This window comes from Bubalus bubalis, chromosome 20 (genome assembly GCF_019923935.1).
Source record: "Bubalus bubalis isolate 160015118507 breed Murrah chromosome 20, NDDB_SH_1, whole genome shotgun sequence".
Taxonomy (NCBI): Eukaryota; Metazoa; Chordata; class Mammalia; order Artiodactyla; family Bovidae; genus Bubalus; species Bubalus bubalis.
Window position 1 is genome coordinate 62,577,566 of NC_059176.1, and position 22,988 is coordinate 62,600,553.

The 22,988-nt window shown below is 40.0% G+C and overlaps 1 long non-coding RNA gene and 1 other non-coding gene across 2 annotated transcripts in view; one reads left to right on the forward strand and one right to left on the reverse strand.

Moving 5' to 3' along the window:
• LOC123330791 overlaps positions 1-22,988 on the reverse strand; it is a 36,710-nt gene that overhangs the window by 1,570 nt on the left and 12,152 nt on the right. The window contains exon 3 of the long non-coding RNA XR_006546961.2: positions 6,344-6,602. This is a non-coding gene — a long non-coding RNA (uncharacterized LOC123330791). The remainder of the gene's footprint in view (positions 1-6,343; positions 6,603-22,988) is intronic.
• TRNAF-GAA lies at positions 1,115-1,186 on the forward strand. The gene has a single exon. It is a non-coding gene; the product is annotated as a tRNA-Phe (tRNA).

Genomic DNA, 22,988 nt, shown 5'->3' on the forward strand with positions numbered 1-22,988 from the left:
CTTGGAGAAGGGAATGGGGCTACCCACTCCAGTATTCTTGCCTGGAGAATTCCATGAACAGAGGAACCTGACAGGCTACGGTCCATGGGGTCGCAAAGAGTCGGACGTAACTGAACGACTAACAGTTTCACTTTCTTTCTTTCAAAGTTGAAGAGGTATTAGTTTAATAGGATATTGTATGTATTTTTTATTATAGAAACCCTAATGAAATAGCTCCTGAAAGAGGTCCAAAACTGAGTTCCAACAGGTCAGAAAGTCAAGTTAGGAGGTCAGGGATTGCTTTGAAACTAATCATATTAAGGGGATGGTTGAGGCAAGTGGGACTCAGGTGGAGGTTAAGATAAGCAGTGTACTGGTGTGTCCAACAGTGGGCTATGTCGGAATAGGGAGTGGGAGCCCTGATTTTTAGAACTTTCTAATCTTCCTTGATTAGAAAATCAAGGAAATTCCACTACGGCTAATTTAAGCAACCAATGTGAGATCACTGAGCACAGAATTCTGAAGAGATGGACAGCTGGCTTTTGTGAGACCCTGTGAGCCTGCTGCAGTCCTCGCTGGATTAAGATACCCAAGAATCTTGCATTACCTTTGTAGCAAATTAAATATGTATTCGGTAAGGGATTTTTAAGCAACTCAGTACAAAAAAAAAAAAAAAAAAGCAATAGCTATAAACAGGCAATTCACAGAAGAAACCAGAACAGCCAATAAGCAGGAAAATATACTCAGCAATCTGGTTGGCAAAATTAAGAATTGGACTGTACCAGCTTTTCACAGGGATGACCGGCAGAATTGAATTCTTGTACCTAACCTACAACCCAACAATGTTACTCATTCAGAGTATATCCTAAAACCTTTTGACATATGCACTGGAAGACACATGTAAGAGTATTCACAGAAACATTATTTTCAACAGTAAAAAAAATTCCCTAATTGTCCCTCAGGGGAAGGATGAAAAATGGCGTGTTATTTTTACAATAAGATACTATACAGAGGTCAAGATGAGTGAACTAGATATAAGTAGTCATGATCAACATAGATAAATTTAACAACTAATGTTGTATGAAGGAGCAATTTGCAAAAGTTAAATAACCACATGCTACTGTTTATGAGGGCTTCCCTGGTGGCTCAGATGGTAAAGAGTCTGCCTGAAATGCAGGAGACCTAGGTTCGATCCCTGGTTTGGGAAGATCCCCTGGAGGAGGGTATGGCAACCACTCCAGTGTTCTTGCCTGGAGAATCCCCATGGACAGAGGAGCCTGAACTGAAGTGACTTAGCCATGCATGCATGCACTATTTATGTAACTATTAATACAAAAACAACAGCATATCTTGTTCATGGAAATATACATATATAACCCAAGCATAATATATGCATGGAAATGGTTCTTGGAAAGACAAATGGGGCAAAATGCTAGAATCTGTTAAACTAGCTGATGAGTACCTGTGTCTATTCAATTACTTTCTGAACTTTTCTTTACAGTTGAATCACTTCATAATTTTCATTTTCCTTTTCTTAAATACACTTTTAATTTTAAAACAGTTTAAATTTAGAGAATTTTGGCAAGGAGAACAGACGGTTCCTGTATACCCCAATCTCAATTACTTCTGTTATTAACATCTTAGTATTGTACATTTGTCACAAGCAATGAACCAACACCGATATACCATTATTAACTAAAGCTCATACTTTATTTGAATATTCTCCAGTTCTCTGGTGATTTCTGTTTCCTGCTGCAGGATCCCATCTAGGGCCCCATGCCACATTTAGGGGTTATGTCTTCTTGGACTTCTCTTGACTGTGAGAGCTTGTCAGGCTTTCCGTGTTTCTGAGGACCTTGACATCTTTGAAAAGTACAGGTCAGATGTGTTGTAGAATGTCCCTCGATTGGAATTTGTCTGGTGTTTTTCTCATGATCTGACTGGGATAATGTGTTTCAAGGAGGAAAGCCACGAAGCAAGTGCCGTCTTGTCGCGTCATATCAAGGACACAAACAGGCATCCTGACATCGCTGTTGATGCTAGTCTTGATTATCTGGTTGATGGATAATTTATCAATTTTCTCCACTGTTACTCTTTCACTCCCCCTCTTTCTATACTGTCCTTTCTGGAAAAAGTCACTATGCTTAAGGAGTGGGAAGTTAGGCTCCCTCTTCTTCATGGTGGAGTTTCTTCATAAATTATTTAGAGTTCTTCTGCATGGGAGATTAGTTTATTCTCCTCATTTATTTCTTTCTTTAGCCATTATTTGTATCAGTATGAACTCATGTATATTTATTTCATATTTGGGGTTATAATTCATTTCAACTTTATTTTGCTTTGCCCAGTTTGTTCCAGCTTTGGCTATTGGGAGTTCTTCAGTTGGCTTTTGGGTCCCTTTGACATGTCTTCATCATTGCATTTTGTTTGTTCTCAGAGGTTTTTGGTTTGTTTTTTTTTCAGCTCCTCCTTATTTCCTGCCACTTCGAGATACTTCAGATCTTCTCTATCTCCTCTCCAGACCTAGAAGCAATCATTTCTCCAAGATGTCTGGTTCCTTCTATTGGAGAATTCTATCAGAAACCAAAATCTAGGCACTGGGTGTGCGTGTTGCTACTGGGGAGTCATTGCTTCCAGGCCCCCTCAGTTGACAGAACAAGGAAATACATGTGTGTGTACCAACTTGGGTATTCACATGGACTGGGTCTAGATTAAACCAAGCAAGAACTAATAGTAAAGTCTCATACTGAATCGCCAGATCGAGTCCATTAGCCCATGGGTCACTCTGACCTCTTCCCCTGCCCCAGCAGTGACACACCGGGCTCTCACCATCTGCCATCCATCTATTCACTGTTCCATTTATAATTTATTTTTTAAATGAAAGCTATAGGGAAATGTTGCAGCTTATTACAACATCCAGACCAAAGGTACAGATTAGTTACAGAGCAGACATCTGAAGGACAAGATGTTGTGTGCCATGATACATTCAGGGCACAAACTTTCTGTTGGTACCTTGTACCTTTCCAGGGGGCCATCTTGGAAACATGGGCAAAATGTCCTTTCAAAATGAGTCCCACTTGGGAAGGATGAAAACGACCAAAGCACACCTGGAGAGATTCTTGATGATGAGGCAAGGGTGGGTGCTAACGAGAAAAGCAAGATTGAAAACATTCATTTCAACTGCAGTTCTTACCTCCTTTGGAATAATGGATTCCTTTGAGACTCGGAAGGGCTATGGACCCTCAACCCAGGAAGACATTCGCATAGCTCAAGCAGCGTGAAAAACTGCCCCATAGTGGGGAAACCTCACCTTTGAGCCCCTGTGTGCACGTCATACTTGTGGGTACGATATAAACGTCAAATTCATTTGCTTGTTCTTCAGTAGGGAGGAGTGAGCAAGTGAGCTCATGTGGAAGCTGCATTGTTTGAGCCTGGCTATTTTCAGGATGGGCCAAGCTCTTGCCTTCCAGCTGCAGGCCTGGGATCTGTGACATTTATAGCAAATTCCCATTTACAGTAAGTGGCAAATGACACCGATTTTCTGTGGAAATAAACATTTTTTTCATTTTAAAATAAATCTGTTTTATTTTTAATAAAATCACTTCGAAAAAACATATGAAGTGATATTTGGGACATTAGGGAACTAAAGCTTTGGAAACAAGTACAAAGAGATGGTACCTTGAGTCTAATGAAAAATGTACATGCTTTGGAACCAGAAGGGTTTGCGTTCAAACCCCCTCTTTGCAAATTTGCCAGCTGTGGGATCTTGGCTGTAGGTGAAACTTGTCCTGTCTGTATAAAATTTGGCATGTCCACCAGTGTTCCTCCAAGTATATTTTCTATACCACCCCCATGAGAATCAGCTGGAGTTCTTGTAAAATGGAAATTTCCAGGCTGCCACCCAAGAACTTTTATCATCAGATAGAATCCCAGGGGGCAAAATGTAGAAATCTGCATTTTAATAAGGGCTCCCAATGATTTGTATGATGTTCTGAAAGCTGTGGAGGGGATGAAATAAGCTGAAATAGGAAAAGCACTTGGCACACAGGAGCAGGAAGGACACTGTTGTTCTGAACTGCCGACTCTCTGAACATCACCTCCCAAGGGACCCCAAAGGCCTTGCTTAGGATCATCATGGACAGCTGTGCAGGTTGTACACCACACGAGTCTAGCACTTGGCACCCTGGAATTGTGTGGTACATAAACTGTATGTTCATGCATGACCTTCTTCTCAGAAGCTCAGCTGATCTAGACCCTTTTATTTCTGGTTTTGAGCTTGTTTCTCTCAGCCTTCCGTATAACACTTAGCTTTACAGCTGCCTTTTGATGAATTCCTTCACTGATCAGGGGGCCTAGAATTGGATTTTGCTCTGTACAATCAAGAAACTTGACAGGGCGAGTGACCGGTGGCTGCTCCGTTCCCTTCTCCCAGGCATTTCTCGCTTGTGTTCCTGGGGTTTGTGGGGTGCCGTAGAGTCGCTTTGTGGCTGAGAAGCTCAGTCTGTCAAGATATGACCAGTTCTCTATCCAAGCTCTGCTTTCTGCTTCAAGCTGTTTTATGGGTTGGATTTTGGCTCAGCAGTTCATTTGGAAAGAATAATTCCACTACTTTTAAAAAAAGTTTGAAAATCACTGCCTGTTACAAGATACCCCCAAAGAAATGGTACCATGTGGCTGGCAATGAGGTGGAGAGTGGGGGTGGGTGGGGGCAGCCTCGAGTCCATGGGTGGAGGCGGAGGCCAAGCCGGGGGTCCATAGGGCTCCCTAGATGCGAAGTAGCCAAGGTCCACGTGGCAGAAGTAAAAACTGTTCCTAGGGAGCATCCATTACCAGAGGAGGAAATCTTTGAGACCGCCAAAGGCCACCCTGCCCTGCCCATGGGAAAATTGATCAAGTCCAAAGACCACAGCCAAGAAAGGGCTCCAGAGTCATCACTGAAGGCCCAAGGGAGAAGGGCAAAGGGCAGTTTCCCTTGTTCTGGGGACACCAGCCTATGGGGGTGAGAGTGAAGGAGACGAGAAGGGTCTGGACATTTTCCGCAGGAACCAGAGCTCCCCTCTGCCCCTCCTGGATCTGCAGCACCTGGAGCTCAGAAATGTTTCCTCCAGCTCCAAAGTTTGACATTTGCAACAGAGACATTAAATTTTTCTTAAACATTTCCTCTTGGTTCATGACTGTGACAGTAGAAAAAAATGTATGCAACAGAAAAAAAAAGAGATGGTATGTTGACTATTGTTATAAATGTTATCCTGTTCACCTGCTTATCATGCATCTGCTGCCACTGGACTGCTGCTTGCTTCTTGCTTTTCAGTGGGTCACCGATCAGGGAGTGGGGGGTGTTCATTCCACTTTTGTAGCTCTGCACCAGGCTTTTCTCTTGATTTACTGATTTATTCTCTTTTTTTTTATCCAATTCCCATCCCCCTCCATAGCCGTTTTTCTTACCATAAAGGTAGGCAGCAAATGTTACATTTCGTATACATTTGAAAAGCTAGAGTATAGTGAAAGACACATATAACATCACAGCAGTGGCTGGGGCGGGGGTCCACTTAATAAAAGTTATGGACATTCTCCCCGGAAAAATTTACCTCTATTCAATAACACAATTTTGCAGTTTCTGGGGTTCAAGGACTCCTAAGGCACTATGTGAACACTCTTTGAACTGCAAGTCCATTACCCCTGTGATATAAGAAAATTGTGAGAATTAGGAAAGCATTTGAAATGCAGACTCCTAAATGGACTGCATCTTTTATTCTTTTCAAAGCCATAAAAATAAGTTTTACTGGGATAACAAATTGCAATGAAACAAATCTTACATCAAAGAATAGATAGTGACCATTTGTAATTAGTGTAACATAACATTGCTTTCATAGTAGTAGCTTCCTCTAGAAGAGGAGACAGGGAACTTCCCCTTGCAGAGTGCTTACTCGGGGCAGCTTTGCACGTGATGTACCATCTCCTTTTCCTTTGCTGACAGATGGTCACTACCACAGCGACTTTGACAGATGGGGAAACTACAGCGTAAGGAGAGGGTAGGAGGGTTCCCCAAGTGGTAATGTTCCAGTGTTAAAAGTTCTGCCTTAACCAGACACAGAGAACCTTTACCACTTACACTACTTAAAAATGAATTTATTTAGCAAAGGATCATTAACATTTTTCTGTGGATGAATTTGAATTCAACCTCATTACAGTAACATTTTTAAATAGTAGAATGAGGGTTTCCTGTGCCATTTCTGATTACACCATTAGGTTCCTTTGTCTCCTGTCCTTGGGTTTTCATTTGGAAAGGAGTTAAAAAACAGAAACAAAACATCTTTCATCTCCCCCTCTCCCCCGCAAAAACATGTATTTCTACAGTAGGTCATACCTTTAAAGGAAAGCTTCGCCCTTGAGCGCTGCTCAGTCCACCAAGCCTTGCATGTCTCAGGAACAAGTCGCCCTGTGTCCCGGAGATGGGGTAGGTTGTTCATCTCCGCACCCTCAGACCCCTCTTACCAACCGCACTCATTGCAAAGGATTTGCGGGCAGCGTTGGGTCACTCCTTCCATCGGTGTTACTCGAGGCTATGTGTGCACATGTGAGGCACTCAGTAAAATGTCTGCTCAGCTGAGCTAAATTCCTACTTTCTTCAGTTGGGGAAATTTTTAATGCAGGAGAGAAAAGGAGAAAAATTTTGAAAAGACACATTACCCATGAGCCAGGATTTGCAGCCAATGATAACATTTTCTCATTTTTTGCCTGAGAATCTTAATTTTGCTTAAAATAAATAAAACTGACAAAGAGCTTTCATTCTCTTCCTGCCTACTGCAGAGAAAGTGGTGATTATTATTTTGGAATGTATCTTTCCAATCTATACTTTTGTACTTTTACTACTGAGTAATCCTTAATATTATTTTACATGATTTAAAACATTTTACTTTTTCTGCTTTTTAAATGTAAACAGCTTGCTTTTTCAATGTAATATATGTGTTCAAGATCTATTTACATTGGCACATGCATGTTTGTGTCTATGTGTGTGTGCTCTTTGTGACCCGTGGACTATATAGCCCACCAGGCTCCTCTGTCCACAGAATTTTCCACGCAAGAATACAGGAGCAGATTATTTCCTATTCTAGGGCATCTTCATGACTCAGGGATCGGACCCACGTCTCTTGCATCTCCTGCTTTGGCAGGCAGATTCTTTGACCACTGCACCACCCGGAAAGCCCACGTTGGCACACGTAGATCTAGTTGATTTGTCTTAGTTATTATGTAACATCCCACGATTTGTATACACCACGTTTTCCTTACTTGTTCCCAAGTGAAAGCATTCAGGGGCCCCCTGCCCTGACAAACAATGCTGTAATGAACATCCGTATTACAGCTCTGGTTACATTTTGTACAAATTACTAAACATACCATTGCAAATAGGGGAAGGATGTTGGTAGAACAGGAGGTCATGCTGGCTTATATGTGATTTTTCCCAACATGTTACTATTCTGAAGCACTTGAAAGAGAAAGTCTTAGCAATGAATACAGACCTGAGCTGAAAATCTACAGAAATGTCCTTTGCAGATAACAACAGGCGTGCAGATGAAGGAATCAGAAGCTTTCCCCCTTGTATTAAAACCATAGAGTAATGAAGAAGGCTATCCTCAGAGTCATATTTTAAATGTTTATGAGAATGCTCTCTGCTAAAGGACATCCACACTTAGCGGTCCAGGAAGGAAAGAGCCTGGAAGGACAGATGTCTGGGACTCCAGGAGCAAACGCCAGCAGTGTATTAACTGTCCTGTATTTGTTATGATTTAAAAAATTTGTTTTTGTTTTTGTTAGTTCTTGTGTGACCAATTCCACAGTTTTTGAGTGATCTTCTCGAACCCTGTTTTCCCCATAAAACTTGCTATTTTTAGTGGAGGAATTTGCACTAATTTCCTTAAGTGCAAGTTTCTCTAGAGTATACACCTAGCAGTAGAATTGCTGGGTCACAGGAGATGTACATTTTCAACTATTTTAGATTTCCCCAAATTACCCTTTAAAATGACTTCACCAATCTACACTTCCATCAACAGAGAAGAGTCCTGATTTCCCTGCTTCAGTGCTGTTACCTGATGCTGTTAAACTTGGCTTTTAGCAGCATCATGGGTATAAAATGCTTTCTCATGGTTGTTTTAATTTGCAGCCCCCTGGCTGCTAGTGAAGTCAAGCTTATTTTTAGATGCTTCTTGTCCATTCTGCTTTCCTCTCCTGGTTATTACCAGTTCAACACTTTGTCAGTTTTTAAGCTGAACTGTTTGTCTTTTTTTTATTAACTTTTAGGAATTCTTTATGCATTCTAGATATGAATCTTTTGCCTATTAAATTTCTACTTTTACATCCCCTTCCCAATGTCCCCACTCTCTGTATGTCTCTTTTTTTATATGTCTGTTCCACCATAAAAGCACTGCATTTTTTTTTTCTGGAATACATCCTAGGTAACTGTGATTTTAGATTATACAGTTAGCTTGTACAGCTAGAAAAATTTGAAGTTCGGGTGTTTGTAAAGATTTTTTTTCTCCTCTCCACATGCTATGCATTCTCCTGTTTCTAGAACCTTCTCTGTCTACATAAGCATTTTCAAAGCAGACAACAAGAGATAACCCCTGTCCTGAAAACTGTGGGCCAGATTTACTTTGTTTGCCAAGTCAATTAGAAAAAAATTTTGTGGAAAAACTTCAGAAGGGTTAAATATCATGTTTGAGTTGGATTCCTTGTAGATGTCTTAAACTTGTGAGAAAACAGTATACTTTATTAAATTCCATGATTCTTATTGTTAAACTATTCAAACCATAAGCAATCAATCATGCTTTTCTGATGAGTTACTTAAGCAAAATTTCCTTAAACAGAATTGCATTTCAGACTAAATTTTAAAAGTGGCAATCTGGTTTTTTTTAATTAGATACCTAACTTTAACTAACTAACTTTAAAAAAAAACAACTTAGAGTCTGCCTGCAACTGAAAATTTCATGTGTGGAAATGTGAGGAAAAGATCTAAGTATTGGCAAAAGATTGCAATAAAGCAAATGATGTGGTTTTCTCAGGGGTGCTTTTGCAACTTGAAGTATTCCAAAAAGAGTTAGTGATCACAAAGTTTCTTTTAGCGTCTAGCCTTGAAATACTTGGCATATGTAGAGCTCTTACAGATATTTGGATAAATTAAATTTATATTGACATTTTCTAAAGTTGGCATAAGTTTCTAGCTGGTGTGGGCACATGTCAAACCCAGAACATTTTAAGGCAATCAATTTTACAACTGATAGATATCAACATCAAACTGTTCCTTCCTATACTATATTCCTAAAAGCTGAGTCACACTGAGGTTTAAAATATGCCATTTTTTCCTGATAAAAAGCAGCAGTTTCCTCAAAAATTAATCACAGAATTACCATCAGAGCCAGCAACTCCTCTGCTAGGTATATACCCAAAGAATTGAAACCAGAGTCTTGAACAAATATTTGTACACCAGCATTACTCACAATGCCCAAAAGGTGGAAACAATTCAAGTGTCCATCAAGAGATGGATGGATAAACAAAATTTGGTATATCCTTACAATATGATATTATTTAGCTTTTTAAAGGAAGGAAATCTTGACCCATGGTGCAACATGGATGAACCGCGAAAACATGGTAAGTGAAACAAACCAGATACAAAAGGGGAAATATTGCATGATTTCACTTAAATAAAACACCTACAATAGGGCAATCCACAGAGACAGAAAATAGATCAGAGGTTTTCAGAGGCTGAGAGAAGAGGGGAAGGAGGAGTTATTGTTTTGTGGGTACAGAGTTTCTGTTTGAGGAAGACGCAAAAGTTTTTGGAAATAGTGGTGATAATTAAATAACATGTGGATGTAATTAATGTCACTAAATTGTATACATAAAAATAGTTAAAATGGCAAAATTTATGGTATGTATATTTTACCATAATAAAAGAAAGCTTTAAAAGGCAATTATTTCAAGCCCCTCCCCCAATAAAGCAAAAATACTTATTAAAGAAAGCTTGGAAAACCTATAAAGTAAAATAAAATTAAAGCCACTTGCTATCTCAGCGTGCAGTGATAACGAACCTGAATAATGAGCTGTGCATTTTGTCCCCTGGTCATAGGTGTATGCATGCAGATGTGCACCCAGCATCAGGCGGTACAGGACCAAGCTTTTCTCAGTTCTAACAATCAATAGCATCCATTCTCATCTGTGAACCTTATTTAAATCAATAAACTATTGTTGGATATATAATGTGTTTTCAGTACTTTCTCAATTTTAAATAATTTTGTGATGGACATTCTTGTCATACATTTTATGAACATTTCATTATTTCCTTAGGATAAATTCTTCAAAGCAAAATTACTGGGTCAAAGAATATGAACTTTAAAAACAAATCTAATGCACATGTACTATTCGCCTTGCAGGAATTTTATTGCATTTTGTGACTTTATTGCATCTTCTCCAACAGTGAGCGTCACAATTGATAAAAGTCTCTAAAATTAATGAAAATAAATTCCCTATAAAGGATGTGATTCTAAAACTATTGGGCTAATGATAGTTTTGGTACAGAAAAGAAAAGAACGAAGAAATCAATAGAGATCTGGTACATTAGAATGATTAGCCATTCTCTGCCACTCTTATCTGGATGGAGTCACCCTTCAGGCTCTGCTTGCTGGGGAAGTTACACCTGGTGCTGCCCGCCCATCTTCCAAGACCCCTCTGCCATGTCTAGGAGCTCATGACTCCTCCAGCCACACCTAAGTACTCCCTTTCCAGTTTCTTTATCGTTGCTCCTGCCTTTCCTTTGGCCATGAAATGCTTTTCCTCACCCACTTCCTCAACTACAGAGTCATTTGTTCTTCGAGGTGCATCTCTAATGAACCTCTGAGAGCCTGAGGTGGAGCAATCTGGGACCTAAGGAAGAGGAAATACCAAAGGTATAAATGCAGCTCACAGATGGGCAGGAAGAGGCGAGGTCCTTCTCAGGTAAGGCTGCCCATGCACAGACTGCCATCTGAAGCCATGGGGGCTGCGGGGCAGTGAGGGTTCTGGGTCTGTGCAGGAGGTTAGCTGGCAGTGAAGGGGGTTGTGCCCTCTCTCTTGAGAGCGCAGGAAGAGAAGCAGGACAGACTTGGTAGACAGCCCCAATGCCCGGAATATGGTGACTTTGGACCGAGTGCTCAATTCTTGAATTGCACTCAGATTTTAAAATATAAAAAATACTGTCTCCAGGTATTAATGAAGCAGTCACACGGGTTTGTGTCATACCTTAACCTTTACCTGTGTGATCTAGTTTTTAGAATTCGTTTTGAGCCTCAGAACTAATGTGTGAAATTGGTAGTACACGCATTGTCATTCCTTTTCACCCTGCTTTATACATGCAGACTCGGAGATTCCTGGAAAACTGGACAGAATAGCAACTCACACCCAGGACTTCTGGCCCCAGGTCCCGAGCATTCTCCCAAGTTGCTCTTCCAAAAACATAGCCACTCTGTCAGATCTGTGACTTTTCTGATGTGAAAGTGTCATGTCAAAATGCAACGTATATAAAAAACTAATGGTAGAGAGCATTTCCATTCAAATGACCCTTCTGAAAAGAGCATAAGACATTTTCCCTTTCTGAAAGTAAGGGGTTAAAATGCACAGAGATGCTGTATGACAATGTTGTGGATGCTCTAAGAATGAAAAGTGTGAATGGTATTTGTCTTTAAAAATACCATTTATCCTAAACAATGAGTTATTAAATGTATAAGGATATTTAAAATGTATTTTTATGACACACACACAACTTTATAAAAAGGTGGAAGAATGGTACAGTTTCTGATGGAAATATTTTTGTTTTATTTTTAAAACAAAATATCAGAAAGATATTTAACTAAATATCGTGTTAGCTGATACCAGAAACAACAACATAGACACTGGATCGTTATAACCATCCATAAGTCAAAAGAGATTTGGTTTTCAGATTGCTTGAATAACACATAATTCTTCTTTGAGCAATTTTTGCTCAAGGAAAATGGTCCCCAGGAATTGAATTAGAGAAGTAGAAAAGATCCTTGATCCGAGATAATTATCTTTTGCTTAGTTCCCCCAATAGGGTAAATGTACTTCTGATTTCAGTTGCGGTCTTGCTAAGGTGTGATCTAAGAAATGCCTACCAAAAAGCACATGATTTCTGTATGAGTCAGGGTTTAAGAACACATTCTTTCTTTTTCTATTTTTCAGCCTAAGATGTTAATTTTATTTATTAATAAAATAATTTTAAACAATATCCACCTCATTTGAGCAAATCTTCAATTATTTATATTATTTAAGCCTTTTTCTTATTTTTATCCATATTTTAATGGACTTCATATCATTATCCATAGTTTCATACATTTTATATACTTTTATGTTCTACTTTTTTCACTTTTAATTGTTTTTTTACAATTTTTCAATGTATCTGCAATCACTTTTAAATTTTTCTGTTTTCTTGGAAAAGAGTAACTTTCAGACTTTCTTTAGTAGAATAATTATTTTATCAGACAACATCCTGTATGGTTGGTGGGATATCCACCCAGCCCAGAACTAACTACCATGATAGTTCATTTCAACATTTACGATTACCCTTTCCTGTACAGTTAAATTGTTTTCAGTGTTTGGAAATTTAAACAATGATATTAGTATCTTTACACATGACCTGTTAAAAACTAATTTTACCGGGATATATTCTGAGAGACAAATCTTTATGAGTGGAATAGTTTTTTTGTTTGTTTGCAATATGCATTATCAGGTTTTTTCCCAGAGGAAACAAATCAAATCTTATTGTCATCCACATACAAGAGTTCCCTGTTTCCCCAAAGCCCAGCTAGCAATAAATTTTGTCATTCACTTTATTTTTTGTGTGTGTGTGTGTGTGTCATTCACTTTAAATTGGTGGGTGTGAAATGATGGCATACTGATTCAGTTTGAATTTGTTTAAATTGTAGAAAATGTGGTTGGTTCATCAGATGTTGATTTCCTATTGGTGTTTAATTTAAACCATCCATTTTCTTCAAATATTTGTCTCTTGAGCACTGATGCTTGGTTCTGTTCTAATAAATTTATAAAAAGTTTTCATCTATTTTAGATTAGAAACATTTGCCTATCATTTGTTTCAAGTATTTTATATCCATAGAAGACTTTTAGAAATTGAATTCCACCAACCTACTTTCTCTGTGCTTGAATCATCAAAATTATTTTCATACATAGTTCTATTCTGTTTTCTCCTAGTTTTCTTATTATTTTTACCATTATTAATTTACCATTTACTCCATTCACTTTTTATTATGATGTCTAGGTGTGAGTTAATTTTTTCTTCATTTTGATTTCTAATTATTCCCAAAGCATTCATTAAATAATCATTACCTCTCCATTTGCTTTGTTAATATTTATCATTTACCAAGTATATGTAAGCTTGCTCCTACATTCTCTGTTGAGTTGAAATTTGTTTCTGTTTTTAAACCAAAACCATAAAGATTTTTATTTTCAAATTTATACTGTTGTGTGCTTTCTAAAATTTTTTGATAAGCATGCATTTTATTTGTTTTCAATATTTTACGAGGCCAAGTCTTTAAAAACTGTAATTACCAATCATGCATATTTATTTTTCAAACAAAAATTGGAATAATTTTTGTCATACTTTGATAAGTATTTTTATAGGCTTAATTGAAAATAAATCAGATCTAACAATTAACATGTGGAAAATATAGCCTTTTTTATATTCAATCACCCAATGTAGAACAGTTTTTTTCTTTACATCTCTTTTCTAAAATCAGCATTTTCTAGTTTTGTTTGCATGTCTTGAGGTAGGGTGATTCTAAAATATTATATATTTTTGCTGATATGGTGAATGGGACTGCCTCAAACCAATTACCAGATTCTTGCAGCCTTTTACTAGAAATGCTTTGGAGATTTGTGGAGTTCGTCTTTATCTGAACACTTTCATGAACTGTCTTTTTATTTTCAATACTTTTAGTTGGAATCCTTAGTTTCTTCAGGTTCAACCTAAAATTCTGTTTTTCATTTTATAGTATTGACTCTTTAGTGCATTTTTGAAGCATTGTTAGGATAACAAGAATCTCCAAAGATATGCTAAATAATTTTAATAAAAAACATCTTTGATTTTCCCTTGTTTTTAAATAGAAAGCTTCAAAAATTTCTCTATTACAAACTGGTAGGTTTTAGAAATATGATTTGTTAAAGAAGTATTTTCTGATTTCTGTTCTTAAGTTTTTACCAAAAAGAGCATTGAATGTTATCAAATATTTTAATCTTTTATTAAGGCCATGTGAATTTTGTACCTGAAGTTATTTAAATTGTGTATTTTATTCACTACTTTACATTCATGAAACTGGACATGTTTCTCCGATAAACCTTACCTGTTCATGCTAAAAATACTTTAAAAATAGGGTCATATTCTATTCACAGATATTTTCACATTTATAAGAATTGTGTCTCAAAGCAGTTATTTTTTTGTAGTGTTATCAGACTTAAGAACAGGATTTTTTTTTCTGCTAGAATAAGCTAAGAAATACTGAACTTAATTTTTTATGAGTTGTACTTTTTTTATTTGAAAATCTGAAAAAAAATTTATAGTTAACCCATATGTCATTATAGCAAGGAAATCAGTTTTTTGGCTAACAGTCTTCATTTCTTCCATAGCAATCGGTCTATTCATATTCTCAACCTCTTTTTATATTATTTAAACTTCTGTAACTCTGGTAAAATCATCCATTTTACTTTAGTGTCCAAACGCATCACCAATGTCAATGGACGAGATATTCCCTAACGATTTTTAGTCTTTTTTAATTGCTTTTAAATTTTTTCTAGTTTAACTGTGTTTCCTCACTGAATTTACTAGTGAAACTTAAACATTTTGTTTTTTCTTCTCAAAGTGAGAAATCTCTGCTGTCATATATCAGAGAATATTTCTTGTCGCATTTGTTTACTTCTGCATGTATTTTTCCCCCAGAGGTTTTGCTTGGTTCTTTTTCTAGAAGTATATTTCTAGTTTTTGAAAATTTTCTTTGTTATTAATAAAGACCTTTAAGAAGTAAGTTTTCTCTACACATACCTTACCTTTCAGTTCAAGGATTTGATGGGTACTACCTTTGTTTTCCATATTTGACAATGATTTGTAATTGTATTTCATATTTCTTCCCTGACCAGGTGATAGTTAAAATCTTTTTTTCATTGATATTGTCAGTTTTCAAATTTAAAATAAAATAGTAACATTTTAGGCATTTTTCCTTTACTGAAATTGCCTGTTATTTTTCTTTCTTGTGAAAGCTTTCCATGTTCCGTGTTTTCCCTTTCAATTCACATTATAAAATTCCTCTTTCAATTATTTAGTTATTAATTGCAGCTTTGCAAACTATTTCTTTTTTCCCCCTACTATGTCTATTGTTATGACTAGATAAAGATTTCTGCTACCATTTTTATTTCAACTCCATATTGTAGTTTTAAGTTTCTTTCACATACTTTGTTGCAATGTGTTTTGGTTCATATAAAATTTAACACCTTTTGTTTTCATTATTTTACCTTACATTGTCATATAATAAACTTATTTTTATTGCTTCATCCATTTTGTTTTGTATTCTGTTTTCAAAATAGGTTTGATATTTTCTGACTCATCCAGTTATTTTTACCCTTTCCACATCTACTTTATCTTTTATGTAGAATATTCTTGGATCTTTTCTTAAATATAACCTGAAATTTTTTAAAATAGGGAAATGTAACCCATTGGCATATCCTCTTATAATTGTTATTTTTAATTTTTATTTTATTTTTCTTACTATCTATTTTTGCTTATATTTCTTTTTGTCTCTTCACTTGGAAATCTGAGTCATACTTAAGCTTCCACAAATATTTGTAGTTTTATAAATAGATAGTAGTAACTGTTGAGAAAAATCTGACACTTAGAATTTTTCACTCTCCTCTTTCCCTTTTTTCCACTCCTCATAGTTTGCATATCTCTGAGAGAAATCATTTTTTAAAATGTTTGTACTTTTTTGTCAGTGACGCTGATTGCTTATTGCCGTGATGCTGGAAATGCTATTTGCAGATGAGGTTATGGTTAGGGAGTTTGTGAAGTTTTCTGCTATCAAACCTAGTAGATAATTGGTAAGGATCTCCTATTTTGTGTTTTCTCTTTTTTTGAGGTTCCTTTTTCTCCCCCACCCCCGACCCCGTTTCCTTTTAGGAACATTGTAGTTTTCCACTGCAATGGGGAAGGTTACCGTCTCGACTGCTACATTTGATCACATTCTAATCCTAAGCACGTTTTCAAAGCAGAAAATCACTGCTGTTGATGACCTTTTAAATAAGAACAGGCATAGAACAGCGGCCTGCGTTCATCTCACACTTAGCCCTGAGACAGAAGGGCTGCACCCCTTGTCCTGGGGATCGTCGAGTTAGTAGCTGGCTGCCTTTCTGTGCTGTCAGCCTCCGTGGGCCCTCTGCTGCTGGAAGGAGTGTGGACTTCAGAACTCAAACTACAGCCGTGGCCCTGGGCTCAGGCTCTTAGCCTAAAAACAGACCTGGAAGAGCTGCGGAGGTTTGTCAAGCGGCCGACCTCTAGTGATGGTTCTGTTATCCCAGAGCTCCGTTCATTTATTTGTGCATCGATTGAACTAATTCTTTCTATATTTATAGCTTGGCTGTTATGTAACTGCCCCACACAGCAGAGATCCTTTTTTGGAATGAGATGTGGAATACTTTAAATACCTATGAAATCAAGTGTGCACTCAACACTGCTTCAGTTTCCAGTCTCAGCTCTTACATCAGTTCTGGAAATTCTGTTCACTCACAGCTGAAATGATGGTCTGGGGCACAGATTGTTTCCTTAGGAGTAGCAGCATCAGCAGTGGCTGTCCACTGCTAATCTTTTGCCGTGAGCCACCTCGCTGTTAGTTTTGGAAAACCATACTTTCAACTGAGTCTCTTGCATTTTTTTTTCTTTCTTGATATTCCCAGAGAAATTCAGTCTTTCTTTAACACTTGCTTTTCCAGTTTATCCTTTATTTTAATGACTCAATATTCTGGAGTCCTGTCTCTCCACCCACCCCACTTCTACTCCCTCCACTCAACTTCTAGTCTTTTCTAGATTGTTCTGTTTAAAGCAATAACTACTTTCGTGTTTTGAAAACTGCAACCAGATTCAGTGGTTGTTCTCTCCATCTGAGAAGGAAGGTTGGCTCTATCCTGGCTGTGATTCTTGTCATTGTTCTTTACTGGGGAGAGGGGGGCAGGGACAGAGGCTTTAACAGTTTTCCTGTTATTAACAGTGTATGTTGAATAAGGTTTTCACATACATTTAAAGTGTTTACTCTTCTTTATTTTACATGGCTCCTAAGGAGCTTTGTCTATTTCTCTCTCAAGCTTTTATATACTCACTTAGAGTCTCTAGATTTCTGATGTTTTAATTGGTATCTCAACGGTCTCAACAGAAAGGACTTACTTGATAGAACACCTTACCATCTGCTCCATCATCTACTGAGAACTTTGGTCTTCCCTGATGGCTGACTTCACCAACAGAACCCGGGGAAAATGCAGACTACCTTGTCCATGACTGTAATTGACCTTGATCACAAAACATAACTAAATGTTCTCAACTATTGGGAAGGAAGACAAACATGAGAACACATTTCATTCTTTGATTCCTGTGAGCTCAGTGTTAAAAAGCTCTCTTAGACATCTTTTGATTTCTCAAGTTTGACCTTTCATTACCAATCGTTTAAATATAACTCTGCTTCTCAGCAACCTCCTTCCATCTGGGTATGTAATTCCCTCTCTTACAGAGCCTCTTAGAACTTGTCAATACAGTTACATTTTGGGGGAAGAAGAACAAACACTCTGAAAAACAACAACAAAATCTTTCTTCAATAGACACTGGAAATGCTTTCACCACCACTAACGCCTGGCTGGACTTCCCTGGTGGCTCAGATGGTAAAGAATCGGCCTGCAATGCAAGAGACCTGGGTTCAATCCCTGGGTGAGGAAGATTCCCCTAGAGAAGGAAATGACAACCTACTCCTATATTCTTGCCTGGAGAATTCCCTGCAGCCCATGGGGTTGCAAAGAGTCAGACCCAACTGAGCAACTAACACACACACACACACACACACACACACACAACACCTGCCGGTTGCCCAGATCTTTCACCTGTTCCTCCCTGTGTTTCTTAACCTCCTTCCCAGGAGTGCCCCTTGTGAGTAAATTCGAAACAACACATGCCCAGGGAGAGGCAGATCCCACCAGTGTGTCATTGTGAGAAAGAGGGGCACCCACCGCCACCCCAGCAACCAAAGTGCCCACAAATCTGAGTAGTAGCACTGTGAGTTTTTTTTTTTTTTTTAAGCCTGAAATCAACATGCTGAGGATGGCAAAGGAAGTAAGGCCTCCTCTCATTCCTGTGAACAGAAAGGAAACTGTATCAATTACAGGAGAACTGTAATTGATAATGTGCAGTTGACACATACAACACCGCGTTGGCTTGCTCTGGAAACAGAAAGCTGGATGCCACGCTAAATATTGCTAGCATTCCTATTTGCATCCCTGCAGTAAATAGTGTTATTACTATAAAGCTGAGCAAGCATGACATTTCTGACTGCCTCTCCTTTTCAACGGAGGATCTATAAATAGTGCCTGTGTAGCATTTAAACATTTCAAAGCATCACGTTTTTGTTAATACAAATGTGTGATTGGAGCCATTCACGCCCATAAATATTTTCCCTCACAATCTAAGCTCAACAGCCATGAGCCTTTCCCATCACCCACCAACTACGGGACATTTTGTAAAATGCTGGCCATTCCCAGAGGGAAAACATGGTCACCAGCTGAGGAGCCGGGCGTGTACAATGTACCATTTCAACACCTCCTTCCACACCTTCCTGAAGATTCAGCAAAAAAGACATCAGTATTTCCCAAAGTGAACAACCCTTGTCCCAAAAGATGTTTTTGCAAAAAGGGTTCTTTTAATAAATAAGTTTGGGAAGCACCACAAATTACTGCCCTCCACTAGGAGATTCAAGAACATCCAACATTTTTTCCACAAATATTTATTGAGCGTATACCAAGGCCCAGGATCATTCGGGGACTAGACATTAAACAGGGGGAACAAATCAGATGGAGTCCCAAACCTTCAGGAAACCTGTAATTTGGTCTTAAATGAATGCATCATACCGGGTTCCCATGGCTGCTGTGACCACACGCTTGGCGGCTGAAACAACAGAAAGGTATTCTCTTGCAGTTCTGGAGGTCAGAAGCCTGAAACCAGTACCCCTGGGTCTCGATCAAGGCGTCCAGAGGCCATGCTCTCTGCAGGCTCTCAGGGGCACTCTCTCTCTCCAACACTTTCCCCTTCGTGGTCTCAGCCCCTACTCTCCGCCTCTCTATTCATGCTGCCTCCTTCTCTTCCATCTGTGTCAAATCTCCTTCCACCTCCCATTTCTAAGGACTCTGTGATTGCATGTAGAGCCCAATGGTCTCAAAATCCTTCATGTAATCACATAGGCACAAACCCTTTGACCATGCGTGTTTCCAGCGGTTAGAACCATACATCTCTCGGGGCCATCATCCAACCTACTACAGGGAGAAATGGTTCCGAGATGTGCTGGGGGTAGCAACAGCTTTTCTGCTTTCATCCTGAACCCTGTATTTAAGAAACACCCGCCTCACCCAGAGAATCCTGACTGTCATCTCCCACTATGGAAAATGCCAGTCCCGGGGCTGCCTGCTGCTGCAAGAGGGAAGAGCTGTCCCGGTGGGCTTCCTTTGAGTGTTTTCCTCCCCGCCGGGTTCAATAAACTCCCTGCAGCTGACCCTAGCTACATAGCAGGTTTGTTGCAAGCAGAAAGGACAGAGGACAGGGCTCGCTGGACGGGAGGGCTGGATGGTCACAGCCCTTCTTACACAGGGTTCCCACCTGTCCTCTGCCTTCGGCTCATCACAGCTCCCAGACCCTTCCCCCTCTTCCCTTAGAAGAGACCACAGGATGGAGGCCTTTTCACAAGGAACTTTCTTTAAAATTACCAGAAAATAAAAGGGACGCAGAAGGAGCCAGTTCACCGAGCCCCAATTCTCAGTTGGCTGATGCCTGGCTCCATCCCCAGCTCCCTGTTGTCGCCTGTGATTTCCAGTAGGTAGCCTCCTGGCTCCTCTTCCTCCAGGCCAAACCTCAACTTCATTTTTCCTATTTCAAATATCTGACACTCTCTCTCACCTTCCTACTGAGCTCAGGGTTCTAGAAAGAACAAATCTCATTTACTCCATGTTTAACCATCCAACAGAAACGTGATGGACACTTATGGTATGCCAGGCAGGCACAACACCTCCCATTTCATGCCAGGTCCCATGGATCTGGCTCCCAGACCTTCCTACAGAAAGAAAGAAACCCTGAGATAAGTCTGAAGGCAGCGCTTGAACTAAAGGAAGATTTTATGGAACTCCCAAGGCCCCCAAGCATCGCCAGCAGGAAAACTCATCTGACAACCTAAGTGGGATCAAGATCAGTACAGGTTTAAAAAATAAGCCTTCAGACAATTCTTGTAGAGTAGAAAGTTTCTCTGGTGTTCATCAAAAAATCACTAAGGGAGAAGGAAAGTTTCCTGGAGATGCTCTGGAAGCTTCCAGATTTCCATCAGAAGTCAAGTCCTAGCTGTCAGGTGAGGGGAGGGCAAACCCAGTGATTGGCAGGGCTGTGGGCCAACAGGGCGCTGTAAAGCAGGAAAGTCTGAAGTCCCAGCGTTCCGGTGGCAAGTAGCAACAAAGGGCAGCGAGCCTTCAGGCTCAACCGATGCAAATTTCTCTCTTGAGCCCAGGAGCTCCTCCTTAATGGGAGAGCTTCTAATTTATAAAATTGCTAGCATAGTATTATGTAACTGATCCCATTATATCATTGAGATTAGCGTCTATGGTATATAATTGATAACGTGCTGATTATAAGTGTCCCTGGTAGCACTGACATAATACTGATAATTTGTAATGTTGGTAAGAGGGGTCTAGACAGTCTTCTAGCTGCTGAGTGACAGCAATGGACAGATGATTTCCAGCCTTCATGGAGCTAACATGCTAATGTGACGAGACCAATAGCGGCACGTGCTTAGTCACTCAGTCATTTCTGACTCTGTGACCCATGGACTGTAGCCCACCAGGCTCCTCTGTCCGTGGGGATTCTCCAGGCAAGAATCCTGGAGTGGGTTGCCGTGCCCTCCTCCAGGGGATCTTCCCGACCCAAGGATTGAACCAAGTCTCCTTCACTGCAGGCAGATTCTTTACCAGCTGAGCCTCCAGGGAAGCCCAAGGATAAGTGTATAAACAAACACTCGAGCACCTTCTCTCTCCTCCTCTAGCCCAGTAAGCCCTCCCCTTGGGCACCCAGGAGTCAGGAGGAGAACCACAGAGGGGGCAGCCGGGGCTGTGTGGTCAACAGAAGACGGGGCAGCACAGGGAGTAAACTTGTTCGAGCAAAACCATATTTGGCTCCGCTGGGATTTACAGTTGCAGGCACTCCAGCGTGGCCCAGCTCATGGAATGCTCACATCAACCCCAAGAGTAAAGTGTCCTCCCGTGTGTTATCCCCCTTTCAGAGACAGAAGTTCAAGACCCGAGCTCACTGTAGGTTGTAGAGCCTGCACCAGAACTTGGTCCTCTCTCAATCTGGTGCCACCCCACTGCACTCACCCAGAAGGAAGGAGATGGTCCCATCCCAGTGGGGTTAAAGAGCTCAGCCACAGGGACCGAATACAGCACAAAAGGAAAGCTGCTTCAACGCAGGATTCCTTTCCTCAGTGCGCGCTTTGCTGGGGCGAGGAGTTGGGGATCTCATCTCACAGACTCTGCACTCTGCCCACCCTACGTGACCTTCAGAGTAGCCGCAGGTCAAATGGCCGCTCGGACCTTCACCACCTTATTTAATTCTGACCCTGAGCGAGGCAGGAGGAGCCCACGGCCACTCTTGGGCTGGATGCGGGAATTTTTACATCTGTTTCTCAAGCTGTCCTGGGCCGTCACGCTGGTGTGTAGGGAACAGGCAACCTCTGTTGACACAGCTGTAGACAATTCTTGAAATGGGGCCCTGGTAACTGTTTACAGGGCAACGGTCAATAGTGTATTTAAAACATTTTTTTTTTTTTTTAGTTTATAGGATATACTGACAGATAATAACAAAGCTACTGCACTTTCTCCTGCATCAACCAATCAATCACAAAACAGTCACCGATAATAATCAAATAAGACTATTTCGGGGCACTTTTTCTACAATGAAGTGATCGTTGCTACTTTTTCACGCTATCAGATTACATGGGTGTGTTGACAAGCATTGTACCTTCCCCGCTCCTGGCCAGCAGGGGCAGTTCTGGGGGTGCACAAGGGAATTCAATCATGTGCCCAGTGGAGCCCTCCCTGGAACAGAGTGGAGAGTGTGCCTGGACTCCCCAGCCTTCTCCCAACACCCAGGAGAGATGTCTGAGCAGGGATCCCCTGCAAGCCACCTACGCTCCAGCTTAACATAGAAAAAGGCCCTCCCCTTGGCCAAGTTCAGGAAAGGTTCTGGTAGCCACTGTTCAGGAACCCTGAAGCAGAGGTCAGGATATCCTGGGACTTGGGAAGGCCACTCAAGATGAGGATTGAAAGCCATCACCAGGAACCAGGCCGGACGACTCACAAGGGGACCAGTGCTTCCCAAGGAGCAAATATCACCGTTTGCTTCATGATCATTGTGAGATCGTAGTAGAGCTAGCCTGACAAACGATAAAATGCCTCTTCCCTTGCCTCTTTCTTTCTGTACCCTTTCTTCTCCATTGACTTTCTTCTAAATTTTTTATTATTTTTATAAAGGGATACCTACTCACAGTAAAATATTCAAACCATGTATTAAAGTGCAAAGGAAAAAAACCAAAGTGCTCAAAATCTAACCACCTAGGAGGTAACTTTCTGTAGCAATCTGTGTGAGGCTTGTGTGTGTGATTTCTAGTACTTCCATCAGAATG